We start from the raw sequence: 26045 nt of genomic DNA, 5'->3' as shown, positions 1-26045 counted from the left end.
TTTATATTAATTACCACAAAACTTCCAGTCACTTGTTAGCAACCTTGTAGTTATACTTAACCATTCCTTCTCTACCCTTTATTTGCAATAAGCTGCCAATTCTACCTCAATAGCATATCTCACATCCATTCCCTTCTCCTCACTCATATTGCTACCAACTTCATCAGATTTTTACTGGACTATTGTGATAATTTCTGATTCTCCCCAAATTTATTTTTCTCCTAAGATTTTAAACTAATGACCCCAATTACATCTGTCTATATTACTCTCATATTTAAAACCTTCCACAGTGTGAATAATACTTCCATACTTACTGCTATAACTAATCTTCATGCATTCTGTATTCCAGACAATGATCTACTTATGCTTCTTGAGCCACAGAATTCTGTAATGTGTCTATGACTTTTCACACTGGACTTTTTTGCCCCTGATTTTAAAATACCTAGTTTTTTTGAGGGGCAACATCTTAGATCAGGCAATATCTTATATGGAAGATCTCTCTCTATCCCTTTGGTTACTAGTATCCTCCTCCTTCCCCAAAATTTGCATTTTATTTGTACATATTTTGTATTTGATTTTCTGTTCAAGGTTCAAAATTCTTTGTTTTAATCTTACTAGATGCGTGGTACCATTGCAAATGCTTAATTAATGCATATTGGATGAACTGAATGAATAATTTAAAAAGAATAGACAAAGAACCATAGATTCCTAGAGTTGCAAGAGACCTTGGTAGTCCAACCTCCTTACTAATGCCAGAACTTATGTATTTGATAACTTTTCATCTAAGATTTTTTTTTAAATTTTCCCAAGGTTGTTGTTACTCACCATTTTTCAAGTCTCATGTTGAGCAGTTTATATTTTAACACCATTTTGTTAATTGCACTGAGTTCCAATTGTGGCTAATGATACTAATAGCTTTGAATAAATGTTATTTTGCAAGAGAGCCAAAACGGTGGAATAGAGAAATTTATGAGATAAGCTCTCTGAACATTCCTATCCAAGCAACTAGAAAAATAATGCCTCAAGTCAAATGCATGAGTACCAGAGCCAACAAAAGGTCAGGTTGAGACATTCTTTAAGCTCAAAATAAATTGGACAAATGGAAGTAAGTGATGCCATGAGTCACCAAAAATAAAATCAATAAAAAGGATGAAAATGAATAGAAGGGTGAAATATTTCATTGGAAAAACAACTGACCTAGAAAATAGATTGAAGAAGGAAGCTTAAGAATTCTTGAAGTACCTGAAAGCCATACTCAAAAAAAGAATCAGATGCTAAAATAGAAATTGAAAGAATTTACCAATCACAACCTGAAAAAGATCACAAAATTAAAACTCCCAGGAATATTAGAACCAAATTCCAGAGTTCCAAGTTAAAAAATAAAATACTTAAAGCAGCCAGAAATAAATCATTAAAATATTGAAAAGTCACAGTTAGTGATCAACAGGATGATTTCAGAGGCCTGGAGATACTTACATGAAATGATGCTAAGTGAAATGAGTAGAACCAGGAGATCATTATACATGGCAACAACAAGACTGGATATGGCTCTTTTTAACAATGAGAGGATTCAAACCAGTTCCAATTTCAGTAAAGAAGAGAGCTTCTAGACCCAGAGAGAAGACTGTGGGAACTGACTGTAGTTCATAACATAGCATTTTCACTCTTTTTGTTGTTGTTTGCTTGCATTTTATTTTGTTTCACTTTTTCTCTTGTGTGACATGATAATTGTATAAATATATGTATGTACATATTGGATTTAACAAATATTTCTACCATGTTTACATATATTGGACTACTTGCCATTTAGGGGAGGGCATGGTGAGAGGTGGGGTGGAGATTGGAACACAGGATTTTGCAAGGGCAAATATAGAAGAATTATCCACCCATATGTTTTGAAAAATAAAAAGTTTTAATAAAAAAAGAAAAAAGTCACAGTTAAAATCCCATTTAACATTGCCACAATCAGAATCACACAAGATTTAGCAACTGCGAGAAAAATTGGGCAGAGGGCTTCAAGTATGATATTCCAGAAAGCAAAACCGCCTGGGAATAGAACCAAGAATACTCTACTCAGCAAAACTGAATATTCAAGATTTAAAAAAAAAAAACCATGAATGAAATAGAGGAATTTTAAGCATTCTTGATAAAAAGACCAAAGGTGAAGAGATAATTAGATTTTCAAATAAAAGATTCAAGAGAAACACAAAAAAGCCAAACATGAAAAAGATATACATAAAGACTTACAAAGTTACACTGTTTTACATTTCTTTATGAGAAGATACACACAATTCTGAGAAATTAATTATTGTTAGGGTAAATAGAAGGACTCCATAGATAGAGGGAACTGAGTTGATTATGTTACAATCTTACAATGATGCAATAACAGTGAATGGGCCAGAAATGAGGATTTGCTGGGTGAAGGGAAAAGGAAGAAGAATAATGAAAAAAAAAATTTTTGTAATAGAAAAGAGAAAGTTTTACATTGGAGGGGGAAATGGTAGAAAGGGGCAAACAATGTTTGAAACTCACTGTCATTCAAAGGGGGAATAAACACACCCATGTATATGTATATGTATGCAAGTAAATTATGTATATAAATATATGTATGAATATACATGTACACACAAAGTTAATTATAGAACTTTATCTTCTCCAAAAGGAAAGTAAAAGGGAAAGGGGATTAGAAAAAAGTGGGTGATGATTAGATAGAGGACAGATAAAGGAATGTAGTGGAGGGACATCATAAAAAGAGAGAAGGGGAAAATTAGAAAATAGGATAATAGAAAATGCATAGTTAATAATGATGTGTCAGAATATAAATGGAAATATTTTATTCATAAAATGGAAAGAAAAACCAGAATGGATTAGTAGATAGAATTCAACAATAGGTTGTTTATAAGAGCAATACACTTGAATCAGAGAAGCACATACGGATTCTCTTCAAAATAGAAGAGAATCAATTATGTTTCAGCTGAAGTAAAAATGGTAGAATTAGCAAATATGATCTCTAGAAAAGCTAAAGCTAAAAAAACAACAATCTTTAATTGGATAAATAGTGAGAGTGAAAAGGCATTATAGACAATGAAGTAATAGCAATACTAGACACATAAATATAATGCATATGTACATACACATATGTATATGTATATGTATATGTGGATATATGTAAATATGTGTATATATGTATGTGTGTATACCAAATGACAGAGCATCCAAATTCTTAAAGAAAAAGTTAAATGAATTACTAGAAGAAACAGACAATAAAATTATAATAATGAGAAATCTCAAATTTCAAATTTCTTCTCTCAGACCAAGATCAATAAGAAAAATGTTAAGGGGATGAATAGAGTCTTACAAAAGTTAGATATACTGGATTTCTGTAAATAATTCAATGGAAATAAAAATTAGGTACAGCATTTTCTCAGCTGGATATAAAACATTCACAAAAATGTCCATGTATTGGGCATGAAAATTTCACAAATGAAGAAAAGCGTCAATATTAAGTGCACCCTTTTAAAACAAAATTGCAATAAAAATTACATCCAATAAAGTGGATTGGAAATAGAGATTGAAAATTTATTGAAAAATATTTTAATCCTAAAAAAATGAGTAATTTAAAGAATGTCAAGGAAACAATTTTCTTTAAATATTAAGCATTTAAAAACATTTATTAATAGATTTTTTTTTCCTGAGGCAATTGGGATTAAGTGACTTGCCTAGGGTCACACAGCTAGGAAGTGTTAAGTGTCTGAGTCCAGATTTGAACTCAGGTCCTCCTGATTTCAGGGCTGGTGCTCTATCCATTGTGCTACCTAGTGTCCCCATTGATAGAATTTTTAATAGAGCTAGAAAAAGAATAACAAAATTAATCTGGAAAAAGAAATAGTCAAGAATATCCAACAAATCAATTAAAAAATATGAAATCAGGCAACCTTGAAGTATCAGATTTCAAACTAAATTACAAAATGGTAATTATACAAATATCCTTCTATGCTAAGAAATGCATTAGGAAATAAAATTGATTAGGTACAGTAATAAATTACCATAATAATTGTTGGATGCAAAGGTTTAAACTTGAGGGAATAAGAATTTACTATTTGACTAAAAAATGCTTAGAACATTGGAAAGAAGTTTGACAGAAACTAGGAATAGAACAATATTTTACACTACATACCAAGATAAAGTCAAAATGGACACATAGTGTAGTTCTAAAAGGTAATATCATGAGTAAATTATGGGAATATGGAAAACTTTCCTGTCAGATATGTAGATAAGGAAAGAGTTTTTGACCGAACAAGAAATAGAGAACATCATGTGATAGAAAATAGATAATTATGATTACATGAAATCAAAAAAGTTTTTAGTCCAGACAAAACCAATTATGTCAAAATTAGAAGGAAAGAAGGAAACCAGAAAATATTTTTATAATAAGTTTATATAAAAAAGGTCTTATTTCTCAAATATATATTAATTAGAGAATAATGCCTTTCTCCCATAAAGTTAGGGGGGGGAATGAGTCATTTTCTAATTAAAAATACTTATCAGCTAGGGACAGACAGTATTCAGATGGGGAAAAAAAATCTATCAATAGACATAAAAATTCTAAATCATTTGATTTGAAGAATGCAAATTAAAATATCTCTGAGATACCATCTCAATTCTATTGAACTGATTATATTTTTTGCACTGAATATGGAGACTTTATTGATGGTACATAATATAGAACTCTAGGCTTTTTCCCTTACTACAGGGGTGGTTTTGGGACAAAGATGTGAATGGGGCATGGGATCCTCAGTATAGGAACATAGATTATGGATGTGGGCTTCCCAGTGATGGAACTCCTTTTTTATGGCTGGAGATGAAGATTCATGGCTTCTCATTTTAATCCTTGGAGGCCATGTAGACCATGAGGTCCACCACACAGCTGATATAATCATATTTACTCTCATACCAGGAAATGAGCTTGAGAAAATGGTCATTGAGGGCGATTTCAGTGTCAAGATCAAAGGTAGAGTTGTGTGTGCTGCTGTTAAAGTCACAGGATACAACCTGGTCTTCTGTGTGATCCAAGATGTTCTTCAAGGGTCCATTTGTTGCTTGATTCACCACTTTCTTGGTGGCACCAGGTGAGATCCACAATGGATACTCTGAGTATAGGAACACAGAAAGACTTGCCTGTGAACTTTCCATTCAGCTCAGGAAAGCCTTGCCTATAGCCTTAGCAGTGCCAGTGGAGATGCTGTTTTGTGCAGTATCATATCTATCATGCAACAGCTTGCCAGAGGGGTCATCCACTGTCTTCTGGCATGAGTTGTACTCATGGGTCCTTTCAAAATGCCAAAGTTATCATGAATGACCTTGGCTAAGGCGGGCAAGCAGTTTTTAGGGCAGGAGGTATTGCTGACAATCTTAAGGGAATTACCATATTTCTTATGGTTCACTCCCATTAGGAACATTGGGGTATCAGCAGAAGGGGCAGTGATTATTACCCACTTAGTTCCACCCTTCAAGTGAGCTCCAGCCTTTTTCAGGGTGGTAAAGACACCAGTGGACTCTACAAAATACTCATCTCCAGGATCTCCCCATTTAATATTAATCCCAGTCCTGGAAGATGGTGATGGCTTTCCCATTGATTACCAACTTTTCATTCTAAGCCTTGATAGTGCCCTTGAACTTGCCAAGGGTGAAATCATATTGAAACATATAAAACATGTAGTTGAGGTGAATGAAAGGGTCATTGATGGCCACAATCTCTTCTCCACGTGAGTGGAATGCAGTCTGGTCACCAGGCACCCAACACAATCAAATCTATTGACTAATCTTCACCATCTTGTTTCAGGGATGTTATTAAAGCAATGGATCCTGGCACGAAGCTTGAAGAAGAGCTGAGAGACTATCAAATTAATTATTATGACAGGAAATACAAAGGAAAAATAATTAAGAGAATGTGGAAAAAATAGATACAATACTATATAACCTGTTGGTGTGCTTTTGAGTTCAAGAGCACAATCATTCTAATCATTCTGAATAACTATTTGGAACTATGACACAAAAAGACAAAATAAAAATGGAAAAGACATATTTATACAAAAAACATGGGCAAGTCACCTAATCCAGATTACCTCAAAGAAAAAAAAAAGAAAGAAGAGGAGAAATATGTTATATGCACATATTCTTGTAATCCATGCAGAGGGTACATGATGCAATAGATTTAAATTTGATTTAAGAATTTGGAAGACTTAGATTCAAATTTCTCATTTGGCACATACTGGATTATACTGCACAAATTCTTTAATCTCTTAGTGCTTCAGGCTATTCTTTAAAATAATTGCCAAAAAAAAAAAAAATTCACGGGGAAAGACTTTCTTCTGTCAGGAATTCTCTATAAAAATACAGTTTCAGTCCTTATCTGTATCTCATCTCTGAGGGCACTTAACAAGATGCTCTAATAATAGCAAATATGTATTCAATATTTGTAATATGAACAAATTGAATAAGCAAATGCTTCAATAGGGATTTCTTTTTGACCAAACAATGTTAGTGACTAAACTTAACCTTAAAGCAGAACCTCAAGTTGAAATCTTTATAATGAATCCATGATAAAGATAAGTGAATGAATGAAAGAATGAATAATGCATTAAGTGCTGGGGATATGAATAGAAAGGACCTTATTTCTGATGAGATAGATAATGCATAAGAAAGATTTCAGCTGCAAGTCAGGAAAAAAACATTACCTTGTCCTTAAGCATATAATGCTAATGTCAATGGTAATACTTTTTGGTGTCATTTCCACTGACAAAATCATATTCAAATATTGAATTTTTTCATACTGGGGTGGAAGTATCACTGTTCCAAATATTTTTAGCTTCAGGGTCCTGAATTGTTTCCAACAGGGTTCAAAGGGAGATAGTGGTCAAGGTGTTGGTGGTGGTTTGATCTGTCTGATCTATACTTTCTCCTGTCTCTCCATCAAGACAGTTTCTGGCTCCAGATTTGTCAGACCTGTGAACAGCAGTTCATTGGTAGTTGTGGGGATGACTGGTGCCTTCTTCACAAAATTTATATCTGTAGATAATAGCTCTGATCTCTGGGCTGGAAGTATATATATATATATATATATATATATATATATACATATACATATACATATATATATATATATATATACACACATCTATACATACACACATATGTGTGTGTATGTGTGTGTGTGTGTGTGTGTGCTAACATTATAACAATGAACAAGTCTCCCAAAGACCTCAAGAATTTCTAGAAAACTAAGACAAGTCAGATTCTTTATGTGAATTCCTGGGGGAGGATGCCATAAAGGGTCCAGCCAGATAAAATCATGGCTTTGGATCAAAACTAAGCAAAAACACAGAACAATGTCTTCCATTTACTAGTCTATATTACTGAAATCACCTTAACATCTCTGTTCATGTAGCACAATTAAATCTTTAACAATATTTCCTAATTATTTAATAAAATTTTGATGACTTTCCTTTATTATTCTAAATTCAGTAGACTTCCCTCCTCCTGGAAGTATCCAGAACTTCATTTGCTTTGCTTTTTCATCTATTCACATTGTATCAAATTATAATGGTGAACCCTTTTTAGAAAAAAAAAGTAATTTTATTTTATTTTTTAAATCATTTTATGTTATCATTTAAATCATTTAAAATTATCATGCGTATAGTTATAATAGATTATACATAATATTATTCATATAATTACACATGTGATAAATTATTAATATCAAATACATAATTTTAGTGATTCATTCATTCTGGCAGCCTGAAATCTCTCTAGCTTTAATATTCTATTTGATAATATAAATAAATCAAAGATTTAGTACCATTTTGAAAAAAAAATGTCATTTCAACTCACATAATTGAGACATTGTATCATTTTTATTGGTACAGCAGTCTATGCTCTAAAACAACTGACTGTTGTTGAACTTAGAAATTCCACTTTGGAAGTGTGAAAAGAGTCAGATTTGCTTCCAATTCCACATGTGTTAGAACATTGTGATAATTCCAAACATATGGTGCAGTTCTTCAATGTGGTGTTGTCATTTGAAGATTGAAGTAAATCCTAGCAACTTCCATCTTTCACCATATGACCATTTCAACAGCAGGACTTTCTGAAAATATATAAAGTGGGGCACAGAAAAGGAAGTTACAGAGTTACTTGAGTAAGAACTTGTCAGATAAAAGAGAATGATGTATTAAATGAGCCTTCAAGCTTGAATCTATGGAAACTAAAGTGCACACATAATAAGGAAGATTCCTATTATATTTTTCTATGTAAGCTGCTCTTTTGGAATTTGCTTATAGGTAAGAGGAATTTGTTTATCAGTGACAAATAGGAATTTCTATTTAATAGCTTATGTACAGGAATAAGTAAATTCCAGTTCTTACACATCATTCCCACTAGTTTCATGTCTTTAATGGTCACCAACATTTCACTTGTATATCCTGTCATGACTTTATGTTTCATTGGCCCAATTCTCCTTTCCTTCTCTATAAACATTGTTTAGAAAATATTCTACTAGTTATTTGCTCTATATAGAAGTAAAGTGCTCCTTGAAGCCCACAAAATATTGGTGATAGTTTCCATAAATGTCTATTTTTATATAATTGTGCCAACTATAGCAGTTGCCTTGGGTGTTGTGACTGCTATATCATTTTTCTGATTGAAATTGTGTTTACAATTCCAAAAATCCCCTAGATCATTTTCAGAGCAATTTCTAACAATGTCACTTCCCTATTAGTATTGCTAAGTTAATTTTTCTACCTTAGCATGATACCTGGCATATTTTTTTACTATTGAATTTCATCTTGTTACAATCAACCCAGGATTCTAGTCAGCTAAGATAAATAAGATCCTAATTGTGTCATCTTCCATACTAACTTTGCTTCTCAGTTTTGTGTCATCCTCAAATCTGATGAGCATATTGTTTATGCCGCTAACCAAGTAACTGATTAAAAAATATGAAATAGCATAAGACCAAAGAGTATTTCTTTGTAGATCTCCTACAATCCTAATAATGAGGTGGTCTAGATTTTAGGGCTCCTGGTATAGGAACCAAAAATATGATGAGGTTTAAGTTTTGGGGTTCTCTTTTATAGAGAACCAAATGATGAAGATGAAGAATGTATTAAGAACCAAATGATTTAGGCAACCAAAAAGAGATTAGGGTTTCTAGTGGTCAGGGAGTTGAATGATAAGGTCTAGTGACAAGTTTGGAGTTCAGGGAACCAAATGGAGAGGTTTGGCACCCTTGGGATTTGGCACAAGGGTAGGGAGTTTTGGGGAACCCCCTTTTGGTGGAACAGAGATTCTATGTAAAGGAATTTACAGACCTGAGAACCTAGATTGACAAAAGAGGTTTATTATGGGGATTGGGAAGGTTAGAAATCCTGATAGAGAGGCATAAAGTCTTGTTAGGGAAATAGGTGAGGATAAAGAGAGAATGACACTGGAAGAGAATATTATTCTAGTGGGCAGAGGCCCTTGGCATAGCAAGCATGGCATAGCATGGCATGTTCAGAGCCTCTGCAAAGGGAGGATTTTAGATTGACTCTTTTATAATAGGAGTTTTAGCTACAAGCTGAAGGGGGCTCGTGGGTGGAGTCCCAAGTTGGCTCATCTACAAACTGGGTTTCAGCTTGAGCTGGAATTTGAATAGAATTGAATGAGTTTCTTTAATTCAATAAGGTTGGAATTATTTTCTCAGGACTGAATCAACCCCACCTAGATAACAGAATGAAACTGTTTGTCTTGTTTCCCTCTGGCAGGGGGGTCCCTCACTGAGGCAGAATTGAAGGGGATTTTCTTCTTCAAGGAGTTTGGGGTCCCTTCTTTGCTAGCGTTGAATGAATAATAATGTCTTTAAATATGCTCTGAATGCATTTAATTGCATTCATTTCTAGTCTACATCTCTTCATCCTGCTCTGAAAAATACCATCAAATATTTCAACAAAATTTTCACTAAAATCTAGTTAAACAATAAACAGCATTCTTCTTTTCTATTACCTTAATAATACTATCAAAAATGTAGTAAGATTCATCTGTCTGGACCATTTTTTTTTTTAAATGAAGCCATGATGAGTCTGTAACAAATGCATTCCTTTACAGATATTTCCCAACCATCTCTTTAAAGATTTATTTTTGTAATTTCCCCCAGATTTGAACTCAAGTCCACTGAAATATAGACATTTATTTTCCATTTAAAAATTGGAAACAATATTTGCCCTTTTTGAATTTTGTATAATTCTTGCTCTACACTGGAACATCTTGGTTTTCCATAATATTTCAATTATCACTGACAGTATGCCTTTGCAAAAAAGAGCTGTAAGTTCTTTCTGTAATCCACAATATAGTTTTACTGAACTAGGTGACTTGAATGCATTAAGCATAGCTAGGTTCTATTTTACTTATCTTGACTAGCAACCCATTATTAAGTTTTTGTTCCATCATTTCCTGAGTGAAAGTAATTCTCCTTGGGCAAAGGGATTTAAAATAGAGAAATTATGCTTTTTTTCCCTATCATCACTTACTCTCTTGCCCAACCTAAACAAATCTCTCTCTGTCTCTGTCTCTCAGTTTCTCTCTTCTTCTCTGTCTCGCTTCCTCTTTCTCTCTTTCTCCTTTCTCTCCCTCCCTTTCTTTCCTTTCTGTCTTTCTGTGTCTGTCTCTGACTCTCTGTCTCTGTTTCTTTGTCTCATCTGTGTGTGTGTGTGTGTCTCTGTCTTTTTTGTCTGTCTCTGTGTGTCCGTCTTTCTCTATATATGTGTCTGTGTGTCTCTCTCTTTTTCCTTCTGTAGAATTAAATTCAAAATAAAATTTCCCCTCATCATTTCTTCCTCTGATTTTTGAAGGATGAAACAAATGATGGAAATATTAACCCCTCTTTTTTTCCCAGAGAGAACATGAGAGACCATTAAGACAGACAGACAGAGATATAGAAAGACAGAGCTTCAGCAGATGTATGGATAACTAAAGTCCCCATTGTTACTGTGCTAAACGTCTGAGAAAATCTTATAGTCAATTTCCCTACCCTTATCTATTTTTTTTTTTCTTTCTGCCTTGGTAGTCTTTTGTCCTTTGCATTAACAAAATCACTCTATTCCCACCTATATTGATATTAATCTGAATGAATAGTTTTTGTCAGACTTCACCATTCTTGCTCCTGAATTTTCCCTACTTAAGTATAATTTCTTAACATATAATTCTATACCATCCTTTCCTTTTAACCTATTCTGTACCTTTTGAATAATATAGTGTTAGTTATCCAGAACTATAATCATGAGTTTCATCCTTTGAAGTCTCAGTGATGACTCTGATATCAGTTACATTTTTTATATTAGGATTTCTACATATTAGATATTTGGAATTTACATATAATCATTTATTGGGGCCACTAGGTAGTACGATGGAAAGAGTGCCAAACTCTCAGTTCAAATCTGGTCTTAGACATTTAGTAGCTGGGTGATCCAGGGCAAGCTATTTAAATTTGTTTGTCTCAGTTACCTAATTTGTAAAATCATCTGGAAAAGTAAATGGAAAACCACTCAGGTATTTTTGCAAAGAAAACTGCCAAAGAAGTCATGAAAAATCAGAGATAACTGAAAAAAATTATGACGAAAACCCCAGGAATTTGAGGATATGGTGATTCTTTTTAGTCTCTTTTTTCTTGAATTTTGATCACTTGTGAACTTTTGGGTATATTGTAATGCTGGAGAAACTGAGGCAAGATAGAGGTTAGAGAGTATTTAATAATTTATTAAATGGGAGAACTTTGCTGGGACCAAATGGATCCATGGTTTGGTCCTAGGGCTGAATGAAACTATTGTCTCCAAGAATCCAGCAAACAATGAGAGTTCTCAATGACCTATATACACATGGCTCAGACTCGGGGGTAGACTGAGGCAGGAACAGGACTCTGACAAGATGGGGTGAGCCTCCAGAGATGAGATAACATAATAGGGGAAGGCACCCTGGAGATGGGAAGAGGAATAAATTGGTAGCTGACATTCCAAGTGCTTGGGATGGGGAGAGGCATTCTGATATTCTAAAACATAAGATCTTTTATCCTTATCAAATATTCTGATAAAGAGAGATGGGAAGTTTTGCAGGACAGAGCTTTGAGAAGCAGAGAAACTGAGTCAGGATGGGTCAGGATAATTATGGAAACAGAATTGTGAAGTAACAATATCAGCTATTATTATTTTTTATGGTGTTCAATTACTCTCTAAGGTATTTAACTTGTAGGTTAATGCATAGGCTATATTTTTTTTTTATTCTTTTTTAGTTCAAAGTTCTCTATAATAGATTTGCAACATATTCATCAAATACATAGTGCTATAATGTGTTAAAATATACTCTCTCACACATCTGAAGAGACTTACTTGAACTGATGCTAAATGAAATGAATAGAATCAAGAGAACATTGTACACGGCAAGAGCAGATTTTACAATGATCAATTCTGACTAACTCACAAATTTTATCAACTTTATACATTAATGGCCAAATTGGGTATGTGGGCATTCAAGGAGGTCTAGAATTTATAATCTGAAGACTTGCCAAACCATTTTCAGTATGGCTCATCTACCTTTGGTTTCTACCTGTCACTCTGTATTCATCCAAGCTTCCAAAAACCTGTAACATTTGTAGTAGCCACAACCAATAGACTCTTTCTGCAGATGGGACAAACTATGCTATAAGCATGCTTGTGTGTTAGTGGGGCATTAAGACTTTCCTTTATTGGAATGGATAGATAAGAACAATTTATTCCATTGACCATCAAGGTGACTGAAGAGCAGTACTATGGAGTGCTAAAGCTTAGTCAGACATTTAAGATGCCAAGGTCATCTATCAAATCAAGTGTCATTGCCTATAATCATGACTTTTGTCTTCTCACTGGACTTTGATGACTCTGGAAGAGAGAGTGAGACTGACAATTTTGTGCAAATCTGTCTCACTTATATTCAATTCACACAGTAGTCAAATAAAAGACAGTGCTGTCACTAGTCCTCTTCAAAAATAAAGGAGAAACAAAAGTGTCAAGGTGTGTCTTCGTATTTTGCTCCCTTTTACTAACCTTAGCACTGTCCATGGCACATACTGTTTAGAAGTGTTTGTTTCTTTTCTTCCTTGATTTATTATGTCAACTACCTTGTCTTTTTTTGTTTTGTTTTATTTTCTATGGGTTCCATTTTCTAAATCTTCTTTATCATTTTTGCATTTTTCTTATCTATTGAATTATCTTCATTTATAATCTAGAAGTAAAATCTAGGCTGGTATCTGGATCTGATCTTTTGTTTGTTTTTTGTTAGTTTTTAAAATTTTCCTCAATTGGGGGGGTGTAAAATTTCTCCTCCTCAAATTTAACTACTGATACTTCATTCAGTATAATCACAAATATTGTTTTCTTCTTATTCTGCTTAATTTATTCTCTCTGCTCCCATAGAAGCTGGAAGTAAATAATTCACAGGATCTTGTATTATAGATTTGGAGCCGAACAGTACCACAAAGGTCATTGAATCTGACCTCCTTGTTTTTTAGAAAGGAAGCTGAGTTTCAGAAAGATTAAATGATTTGATCTTCAAAAAGATTAAATGATTTGCTCAAGTCATATAGGTAAATATTTTAGGTAGACTTGAACTCGGGTTTCCTGACTCAGAGTCTTATGCTCTATCCACTATGCCAACTAAATAAATCAATACAATGATATTTTTATGATCTCTTTCTTTTCTTTAATAAGGATCTTTCATATTATATTTATACATCTGTGGTTCTACATGAACTACCTTTCTGTACAAAATATTAGAAGCTGTTCATGGAAACAAAAGGCAAAAGAAAAATCAGTTAGAATTTTTCAGATGAATCTGGCAATGAGAAGTTGTAGACATCTGAGCTAATGAAAGGGGTGGCTATTAGTTCATTGAGACACTAAGATCAAATATTGAGAAACCAAATATTGAGAAACTTCAGAACATATAAGAAGGTAAAACAAGACCCTTAGCACTTTGGAATCCTACCTCTCTTGCTGACTACCTTACATCTCTATTTCTGCCACCAGAGGGATCACCCTTAATGAAATCAAATGTGTTATTATTTGTTGTTTATGTATTGCCTCTAGAATTATAAAGATTATTTCATATAATCATCTCACTGGAAAGATCAAGTTTAATGATGTTCTATAGATTTAAATATTCAATGGTTCTTAAACTATTAGAAAGTTCAAATGTTCAGAAAGAACAATATGACCTAAGAAAAAGATCTCTAAGTAAAATAGAAAATGTTGGTTAAGAAATATACTTTTAATTGAACTATCAAGAACAGGTTGATAACATGAATTTTCCTAAATTCCTTCCCAAAAGCCATAGTATGAAAATAGTTTGATTTGATTCCAATAGTACTTTTACTGACTAATTTTTAATTCAAAACTTAACAAGTACTTGTTGCCAAATTGGCTCAGAAACATTATCAAATTTCTATATGGATAATTATCTCTTTCAGATAAGCTATGTCATATAAGTAAACAGATTGAAATTTTCTGTTTAGTTAAAATTATCAATAAAGACATTACACATGGTAATTATAACATCTAAATCAATACAGATTTTGATAAACTTCTTACAGAGACAAAGGGCCCATTAAAAAATTTTTATTTTGTAGGAACTAGAAAGGTATGCTTGGGAGGACAGGAATTGGTGGATGAGGGAGTGGGAATGGTATAATTCATGTTTCTTTGGGAAATTTTTGGTATTAAATTTTTTGTTTCTTTGCCCTGATCAGGACCATCCTGTTATTTTGAAGCTTAGTTATTTCAGCCAAATAATAGTGATTTTTAAATCAATATGAAGAAATGGACATTGTTGAAAGAAAAGCATTCAGTTTGTTCTTTGCCTGTGTCCACCTTAACTAAGGGGGAAAAAAAATAATTTATAGAGCAAGAGAGTTATCTTGTTTCTTTTTAGCAAATCTGAGTCAGACTGGGGTTATAGAGGCACTTAATGAATAACAGATGTATAGGAAAATGAAAAGAGAAGGAAGGTAGTTCTGAATAATGTATTAGTGAAACCAAAGGAAACTGGAAAGTTATTCCTTTGCTTTTGTACAGGTTCAAAAAACATGTGTTTTTTTTCTTTATTCTGAAAGATAAAATTTAGACCCTGCCATGGTAACATTTGCTCAGACAATAAACATTTAATGATATTTAAACATAGAAAAGTCATGGGAAAAAAAGAGATAGTGCTCTTATTAAAAAACAAACTTTTATCTAGAAAAGATTTCATGGTTATATTTGGACTTTTGGCTAGAAAGTTTTGGGGATATTTTCAATTCACAAGGAATCCCTCTAGACTCTTAAATTACATTTTTTTTTCCTTAAAATTACTTCCCAATGGAAGGGAAATCCTCACATAAAATAGTTGGATCAAGTGTTTCCCCAGATACATTTTCATATCTGGTCCCTTGATTTATACCCTGTATTGACCCTGAATCCAAGCAGATCTTAAACGAAAGTGGTAGGTACTTTTTCTGTTCATTTTCAGCAATAATTCAGTGAAATAGAAAGGAAGCATTAATCAATTGAAGAAAATAATCTTTAATGTAATGATTAGCTGTCTCTAGCATGTATTCAGCATTTAAATTCTCACACTGCTTGTAATCATTAGTTACTACATACAGCTTTACTTGTCAATCATGACAGTATTTGTAATATATTGTCAACTAATTTCTTGTTGCCATAGTTCTGAGGGTCTTTTTATTTTAAACGGATCAAAGTCCTTCTGTGTGTATCCTCATTAATTAAAAAGTGGAGAGAATTCAACTTCAGGTGCATAAACCAATGACATCCATTTGCATTAGGAGAAAGATAGCTTGCCTATGCAAAACTGGTCAAATCACACAGAGGATTGAAACTATTTGTCATTCATTATGTCTTAGGGCAGGGTTTTCATTACAATCCATTAATGCTACTATTTTTCTCTCTCTCTAAAAAAATCTTATGTAACTCACTATGAATTCAGGTAAGAGTGATTGCGTCTCAGATGATAAATGATTAGAATCAAGAGCTAAGTCCTTAATGGTGGTTGGAAAAGGATGGTATGGTTTTGGATCTAATCCTCAGCAAAAACATACACAGAAGAAAGGGAAAAAAGACTAAAATAAAAGAACAATAATGGGAAAGGGGAAGATAAAAAAAGAGAGGAAGAGGAAAATTATCAAAAGATGAAGAAAGAATATAAATGAATATAAGAAGAAAACAGTAGGAAAAATATGAAGGGAAAATATAATAATAAAACAGAGAAAGAAGAGAAAGGTAATGAAGATGAAGAAGAAGAAAGAGGAAATTTTCTATGTTAATAAGTTGGACTGGTTAGGAATGGAAGTGATTATGTTGAACATCCTAGGAATGGTCTCGGGAAGAAAGAATTTTTTTTCATTAGTAATAGTTATAGTTGTTGTTTCAGGTCATTTTATTGTAATGGTCCAGCTAAGTTTATTTCAAGGGTAAAGCCCCCACTCCAAAAGAGCATCTCATTAAAGATCAGCAAATATTTATTGAATATCTGCTTGGGGATTCAAATATGAATTGAATGAATTTGATGAATAAGAATACAACATATTCCACAATTCCAAAAAAGTGTAAAATCTAATATGGTTGAAAGTCATCAATGTAACATATATTTATTTAATGCTAGTCATATCCAAGGCTATATGCTAAACACTGGGGATACAAAGAAAGGAACAAATAGTCCCTATTCTTAAGCCTGTTGGAGGAGACAGCATTTAAATAGTCAATAGGTACATGGAAGGTAAACTGAGAAGGAATAGTATTAGTCACTAGAAGGAATTAAGAAAATCCTTGTAAAAAAAAGATGGGATTTGAATTTTCAGCCAAATGAGAGATTCTTAGAAGCAGAGATTATATAAAATGTTCCAGAAAGACATAAAGAATATTAGGCATGAAGAATCACAAGTTGCCAGTATATGTATATCATCGAGTAATTGGAGAAAAATAACAAACATAGGAAAGGGACAGATTTTGAAGATGTTTAAGTAGCAAAGAAACTTATATTTGATCCCAAACTTCTCCAATGGTAGGAATTGATAGAGTTTGTTCAATAAGACAATAGCATGATCAGAATTATAATTTAGGAAAATTACTTCAGAAGCTGTTGAAGAATGAATTGGATTGAGGAGAGACTTGCAGCAATAGTCTGAGTTTAGAGTTGCAAGGAATGAATGAAGATGATGACTATTTCTTTGTAGAGAAGAGATGCACATGAAAGTTATTGTAAAAGAAAAAACAAGATCTGGCAATTGGTTGTATGTGGGGTAAGGGAGAGTGAATAGTTAGAGAATAGAAATGAGGTTATCAAACTGGTTGAATGGAAGTATGGTAGTGCTTTAAAGAATAGAGAAGTTTGGGAACATGGAAGTTTTTTTTTTTTTTTTTTTACCTTTTTTATTTTCAAAAAACATGCATAAATAGTTTTCAATATTCAACCTTACAAAACCTTGTGGTCCAAATCCTTTCTCTTTCCCTTCCCCCTACCCCTCACCAAGACAGTAAGCAATCCAATATATGTTAAATGTGTGCAATTCTTCCACACATATTTATACAGTTATGCTGCATGTTTGATACAATTCACTTGTAAATCTAAATGGCACTGAAGATTTTTTCTTAGGTAACTGAGTAATAGCATGTTCATTTTCTTTTTCTAAAATGGTATCATTTAAGTAATTTATTTCCCCTTGTTAATTTGGGCAATCTACATTTTTATAAGTACTCGTCCATTTCATTTAGATTATCAGATTTATTGGCATACAGTTGGGTAAAATAGTCCGATTTTTGCTCTAATTTTCTCTTCATTGGTGGAAAGTTAACCCTTTACATTTCTGATACTAGTAATTTGTTTTCTTCTTTCCTTTATTCAAATTAACTAAAACTTTATTTATTTTGTTGCTTTTTTCATAAAACCAACTCTTAGTTTTGCTTATTAGCTCAATAGTTTTCTTACTTTCAATTTTATTAATCTCCCCTTTAAAGTTCAGAATTTCAAGTTTGGTCTTTAATTGGAGGCTCTTAATTTATTCTTTTTCTAGTTTTTTTAGTTGTATGCCCAATTTATTGATCTTTTTTTCTCTATTTTATTCAAGTAAGCATCTAGAGATATAAAACTTTCCCAAGAACTACTTTGGCTGCATCCCAGAAATTTTGGTATGTTGTCTCATTATTGACATTCTCTTCAATTGTGTCTTTGCCTTGTCGTTTAACCCACTCGCGATCAGATTATTTAATTTCTAATAGTTTTTGGTCTTTTTTCCCCTGGCTCTTTATTACATATGATTCTTTTTGAATCATGATCTGAAAATTCTGGCTGTGATTTGTTGTTTTAAGCCCTTATTGTTTAGGATAGGATTATTTAGTTTCCAATTAATTTTGGTCTGTTTTCCTGGACCTTTGTTAAAAGTAATTTCTTCCTGGCCCTTTATTTCATGTAATTTTTATTGCATCATTATCTGAAAAAAAAGATGCATTTGGGGGTAGTTAGATGATGCAATGGATAGAGTACCAGTCCTGAAGTCAGGAGAACCTGAGTTCAAAGCTGGCCTTAGACACTTAGTATTTACTTGCTGTGTGACCCTGGGAAAGTCGCTTCATTCCAATAGATTCATTAAAAATGCAAAAAAAGAAAGAAGAAAAAAGATGCATTTACTATTTCTGTCTTTCTGCATTTGATTTTGAAGTTTTTATGCCCTAATATATCAATTTTTGTGTAGATACCATATATCACTGAGAAAAAAAAGTGTATATCTTTCTATCCCCATTCAGTTTTCTCCAAAAGTCTATCATACCTCACTTTTCTAAAATTATATTTACTTTCTGATTTTCTTTCTTGTTTATTTTGTGGTTCAATTTATCTAGTTCTGATAGTACAATGCTAAGATGCCCTACTAGAATAGTTTTACTGTATATTTCTTCTTGCAGCTCTCTTAATTTCTTTTCTAGGAATTTGGATGCTATTACCAGAAAGTGGCAAGTTTTGCAATAAGTATAATAAGAAGCTGGTGCTCAGGAAAGTATCTAATGCAGTGTAAATAAATTTGTGAGTCATCTGCTTAGAAAAGATAAATGAATTCGTAGAAACTGAGATGAACACTAAGAATATAGCAAAAATATAACAGGCCCAGGACCGAGTTTTATGTAAAACCCACAGTTATTGAACAAAACAGATGAAAATACAGCAAAGGAGATTGAAAAGCTATTAGATGGTTAAGGAAAATAAAAGAGAGATGAATCATGAATATCTAGAAAGTATAAACAGGAGGAAAATATAATTGATCTATAGTATTAATTGCTACAGAGAGATCTAAACAGCAAGAGAATAAGAAAATATCACTACACTTGATAATAAAGAGATTAAAATGTAAATAAATATTGGAAATACATAAGAAATTGAAATATAGGAGGGATCACAATAAATACAAAGAAGTGTAATCAAATTGCTTTGACAAATTATATGAGGAACAAACTTTTACCTGTGAAGAGTTCATGAATATGATAGAATATAAGTAGAGTCTTGGAAGAAGGAAGGATCTTATAAAAGCATATAAGCATAAGGAAAAATATGAGAAAAGACAATGACATGAATGAGACAGGGATGAGGATAATAGTAAATGCTTGAATTTGGCACCTAAAAATTCTCCTAGTGGTGGAATTGGTAACTAAAGGGGATTTTTGGAAATAGTAGCAAAGGATAAAGTCTTAATAGGAGTGTGGAGTAAATCTTTGTCCTATCAAGATCATCACAGTTTTAATACATGGCAGGGAGTAATAGCTATTGTCAGACAAGGACAACTGTTAACTTTCAAGATTATTTTTTTTTCTTTCTTTTTGGGAGAGGAAGGAGTTGTTGTTTCTTGTTAAGATCGTGTATTTTAAGATCAGCACGAGACAGGAATTCAGGTTAGGGGAAAATCGTCAGTCTTTATTCTCAGTGAAGAAGGATCGGAGGTGGAAGAGAATCGGCGACAGCAATGTGTGCAGCTGAGTCAAGAAGCTAGCTCGACCAGCAGCCACACAACCAGCAGCTCGGAGTCTCGAACCCAGCCCAATCTCTCCCCACTTGTCTTCCTCGCTCTCTCTCTGCCTCCACCCACCAAAATCGTCATTTCCTATACAACACATCAGGACTTGCATGGAGAGTGGGCAGGGACCATTCTTTATCCAATCATGTATATTAATAGAGTATAGCCCAATTACTATCTAGCCTCATGTACTTGGGACCTCAGTGCATCAGCTCAAACCTCAGCCCATTACAGTTTCTCTTTGTTTTATATTTGTTCTTTGTTGCTATTTTTCTTCTTGTGTTATTGGCAGATTTTTCCTAGAAGGACATTAAAAAAAATTGTTACACTTTTTTTTTCCTTTTTTGAGAAGGAAATTCCAAAGGAATTTATTTAGGAAAATATAAAATTACAAGAGGAAATCAGTGGATAAAAATGAAATCAATACTAGATTAAGAGGCACAATATAACTTGTGTATGGGCACCGTCTAAATCTGTGTTCCCAAATCTTTAAGGGTATTTGTGTTTATCATTTTAATAGTGACTAAGGGAATCCTTATTTCATCCTCTGTTTTGATATGCTGCCAAATTATAAATGCCACTGTATATCTCTTAATCTGCCAGTAAAGCGGTAAGCTCACACATATTAAGATTTTCAATGTTGATTTCAGAGTATGGATATTGAGGTCATTAGTAGATCAAAGATAAAAGTATAGAAACCCCTTCTGGGTTCTAGATCAAACATTTTACAAGACCTATTAGGATTCTTCCAGATCAAAGTTCTACAATTCAATAAACTTATTTCTCATGGTTCTATTTCCAAATATAAAGAATACATGCTTTTTCTATTCAACCTAAATCCCCCACCTAGAAATGGCCCCACAAAGCATATAATCAATAAACTATGGAAATTATTCTTCTAGTTATTCTGTAGTTGTGAATGATAAAACTACCATAAATAAAAAGAAGTTTTTGAATTGTAGCATAAGGAAGAAATGTTCACACAGAAGGATTGGATGTTCCAGGGAAGAAATAGAACAACTAGGAAGAAACAACAAACACCCCCCCCAAAAAAAAAAGGATTCAATGTCTATAAGATTACTGAGGGGGGAAATACATACATACATGTACATATATATATATATATATATATATATATATATATACACACACACACACACACACACACACATACATATATTTGTGTATAGGTGTTTGCATGTGTATGTATATGTATAGTATGTCTGTGTGTATCCAAACTTGTAATAGTACACTTCAAATCTTTTCATAAATGCAATTTCAACAATAGGAAATTAAATCTCTGCACCATATTATCTAATAAATATCAATATTGCACTAAGATCATCCCAAGAAAAAAGAAGCATAAACTGAAAATTTTCATCAAAATATTCTTCTCAATCTGCCTCATACTCATAAGTGAAACACTGAGCATTCATAACTATTGATTTGCAGTCAATCTGATTGAAAATGGTTATTAAAGTAGCAATTTTCTCTTCTCCTTGTCCCTTTTGAATGTTGATAGCCATAAGACTACCCACTTTTTTCTTGAAGTTACTGATTTCTTAAGCAATGAGGCTTTATCTTGTCTAGTACATCTATGATTTTATTTGGAAACCATAGCATCATAGAATATTGAAGATTGAAAGAAAATTACTCCAAGTTTAAAGCCATTTGGTATACCTGCCTCCTATATTTTACTTTTAAGGAATCTATCTCCAGGATAGTAAGCAAGCAACTACAAAAGGAAAAATAATCTTCTGACTCTAAAATCCAATCTCCTTACCATTATACAACACTAGCTATTTTTTATCAAAATTGCTACCAATATGACATGTATGTATAAGCACATAAAAGCTTTCTTTGTAATATCCTCCTTTCAGCTAGTGCATTTTATCACATTCCAATCAATCAGTTAACAAGTACTAGAGTGCCATGAAGAGTGCTATGTGAGGACAAAAATGAAATAGTTATTATCCAAAAAACTCTTGAACTTCCTTAGAGGAGCTAACATGTGTGCATATACAAAGTATATCTACAATATATGAAATGCAATTTGGAAAGAAAGTCATCATTATGATTCAGAATGGTACAGATCCTTTCTGCAAAAGTTCATTTGTGCCTAGAGGCAGCTAAGTGATGCAGTGCTGGATCTGCTGGCTAACCCCATCATTTGGTGCCTGATACAGGGAGAGTCTGATTGTTCCCCATTACCTCCCCAACTTTATCTCAGTCTGCCTCAGATTTCTCATCTGTAAAATGAGTAAGTAAAACAATGTAAGTTCTGGACCTGGAGTCAAAAGACCTGAGTTGAAATCTTGCCTCATACAATTAATAACCCTGTAATCCTGATTGAGTCACTTTGGTGAAATCCTGAGGAGTCAGGTGAGCATTGATAGAGAAAGCCTGAATCATTGTAAACAAACTGCCCTGATAGGATCATCCAGCCTTAAGCAAGCCTTTAGTTCAAAAGTGGAATTTGGATTCCAGTACCACCCCAGACAGAGACTTCTCTTGTAACTCTATCTTTATTATATTCAATCAGAAAGCCAAATTGTAATGTCAAACCCTCAAGATTATATTTCTCTTATAAAATATCTGTTCAAGCTTAGATCGTTCCTAAAATCCTTTTTTAGAAGTAGCCCACCATGGTGGATTTTTGTCTTGGGGCATCTTTCTCCTTGTTACAGCTAAAAGTTTTAGGATGCTCAATCTCTTTCATCATTAAACCTGTAAACTCCACTTGCCACACTTTAATGACATCTCTGCTAGGGAACTTTTCCTTCTCTTTGTTAATTGCTAAACCCTATATGGATTTAACTAGCTCTTAGAAGCATGATAAAATCTTTTCCTTTTGAATTGGAGGAGGTTTAAGCCTGTAAATTCTTTTGAGACAACCCGTGACAATGACCCATAACCCCATTATTCTTTGGGATTTCATACCCATGCCTCATCATTTGGTGGCTCACCCCATCATTTTAGTAGTCTGGTACAGGAAAACCTTGACTGTACCTGATTACCTCAACAATTTCATCTCAGTCTTCCTTAAATTTCTCATCTGCAAAATGAGAAAAACAATATAATGTTTTACTAGTATTGTTATAAAAAGCAAATGAGATAACATTTTTATAGTGTCTACCATTTAGCAAGTAATGAGTAAATGCTTGTTTCATCCTTTTGTAAACTTGTTGGTTTTTGTTCTAGAAATTTTTGAAAGACTCAGACAAAAAAGTAAAATATCTAAAATCCAATTTACTCGTATCATTTGTAGAAAATATGATATACATAATATATAATATACTTATGTGTATACAGATAAATATTTATATGTATGAATGTATTTATATATGTGTGTATGCATATATATATATATAACTCCCCACATTCTATCACTCTTTTTCATTTCTAATAAATTACTAAATACTTCTAATAGATTACTAAATCCTTTCCTCCCTTTCAGCTTCAATACAGACAAAATATATAATCTGAGTCAACAAAGGTAGATAAAAACAATCTTTTTTTTCCAGATAATTATGCCTAAGACATCACATATATCTGAAGTTATCATACATTTTACAAGAGCAAGATAGTCAGCAAGGTTAGTTAGCACTATTATTGAGAATCCAATAACAAGGTTATAGCTGCTTCCTCAGCATCTATATAGTATCTCTTTAAGATCCTAACAGAAAAAGTTGGAAGGAACAATATTCTAGACATAAAGGATAGTCAATGCAAAAACAGAGAGATGGAAAATAAAGTCTCACTTGTCAGGAGCAGCACATAGCCTAGGATGACTTGAGAACGATATATTCTTTGGTACCAAAATAGCTGAGAGAATATTGGAGTGGATTCAAAAACTGAAGCAAGGATTCTATATGAAGATGATTTTAATAAAATATGTGAAAGCTGATGAGGTCCTGAACTGAAGTGTTGTATGAGTTGAGAGGTCTCCATCTCCACTTCTAAGAGATGTTGTAAAAGTCAAAATGAGATTTGATCTTGTAATGGGTTTATAGGTTTGGTGCTGGGCAACAGTGAGGGGTCAAAGACAATACATAAATTGTATACCTAGGTGACTGAAAGGATGGTCATAACTCTCAAGATAGAAAAATTCTGAAAAAGGTGGGTTTGGAGAGTAATTAAATTAGTTTTGTTTTGCATATGTTGAATTTGAAAGCCTATAGAATATTTAGTAAAATGATGATGGCATCTTAATCCTTTCAAGCTGTACCAGGAAGACAAATTTGCCCTGGCCTGTTTTTTTGTTTGTTAATCATTTATTTGTTTGTTTTTTTAAAGCTATTGTATGAGGATGGATAACCTTATAACAAGGAAACCTCTTGACTTATTGTCTCTCTTCCAAGTAATGAGTGACTAATACAGTATCAGTTTTGTGTCAAACAGATAAAATTAATTACTATAACTTCTGAGGTTGGAAACTAAAGGATTATCTCCAAATAATGTTTTTCTTAATTAAAAATTTCATTTCTTGAATGCTATAGAGTGGGAAAAGAAAGAGAAAATTGCATTGGAAAACGTAGAGTTAATTTTTTGACTCTGGTACTTATTATATATGTGACTTAATCAGGGCCCTTTAAAAAATGGACGTCAGTTTTCTTATTTACAATATGAAGTGTTCAAACTAGATAATCCCTAAAACCAATTTTGATTTAAAATCTTTCTTATCTTAATATATATGTCATAATATATTATTTGTGCTACTATGCAAAATTGCATAAGGCAAATTGACTGCCAGTAATTTGGACACAATGAAATATTATAAAATATTTTATCTCCAAGGAAGGTTTTTATTGTTGTTGCTTTTAATCACTACAAGAAATAGAAAAAGATCTCCATAGAAAAACAGCTCTAACTTTAAAAGATAAATAAAATTTTGCATCTAAACTGTTGAATACCTATTTAATGTGCATTAACATGAAGAAAATGTGAGTATATTTGTCAAAACAATCCAAAACAAATTTTCAAGAGAATTTCAGGCTTAATTCCTTCACAAAACATCAGCATGAGCATTGAAGATTTGGACTAATGAAGCAGAACAACCAAAAAATACTGAATAAAATGACTACAATTGTCAAAACTAAATTATAATTTTTTAACTATATGCAAATAGAGCAAGTAATGGAAAGAAAAGTAGGTAGCTTAAGTATGTTTTCTAGGTTTTAAATGACAGAACTGAAAGCATTTATTTAAACTGACATTATCTTTTCATCCTCACATGACATGTGGAGACACTTACTCAGCACAGAAAAACAACTGAGAAATCATGACATATAGACAGTTCCAGTTGGGTAGCTACAAAAACTCCTTGTATGACAGTGAAAGAAGAAGGAGTAATGGGAACATGGACATTCTGATAAATATATTATTGGCTTAGATCAATAGATGGGCAAATTTACTAAAGAGGTTTATCATATCTTTCTCCAACTTACTTTACAGATGAAGAAAACGAGGGAAACAGGATTAAGTGACTTTTCCAGGGCCACAAACTAGTAAATATCTGAAGATGGATTTGATCTGACTGTTGCTATATATACTGCTTCATCTAGTTGCCCATACAGACAATATACACATGTACATATCTATATATCTATAGCTATATATCTATATCTATATCTATCTATATCTATATCTATATCTATATCTATATCTATATCTATATCTATATATATATATATATATATATATATATATATATATTTCTTCTATGAGAATCTTGTGTGATGGGGAGATCATTTCCCCTTTGGGGATTCATCTGGAGACAAACTGTTTTTAGTCTCCTCAGGGTTTCAAGTCTGTTCTCTTTCAATATAGAAGCTATCAGTAGTTAGAGCCCACTTTAACTTTTTACTCATTAAAAAAAAAAAAGGTGCAGTCTGCTTTTAGGGCAATGTGGGGTTACCAAGCTTTCTCAACA

The 26045-nt window shown here is 32.8% G+C and overlaps 1 pseudogene; it reads right to left on the bottom strand.

Moving 5' to 3' along the window:
* Positions 1–4884: 4884 nt before the first annotated feature.
* LOC100932509 lies at positions 4885–5795 on the bottom strand (annotated as a pseudogene).
* Between the last annotated feature and the right edge of the window lie 20250 nt (positions 5796–26045).

This window comes from Sarcophilus harrisii, chromosome 1 (genome assembly GCF_902635505.1).
Source record: "Sarcophilus harrisii chromosome 1, mSarHar1.11, whole genome shotgun sequence".
Taxonomy (NCBI): Eukaryota; Metazoa; Chordata; class Mammalia; order Dasyuromorphia; family Dasyuridae; genus Sarcophilus; species Sarcophilus harrisii.
The sequence above is the reverse complement of the archived record's forward strand: the minus strand, read 5'-3'. Positions and strand labels throughout refer to the sequence as shown.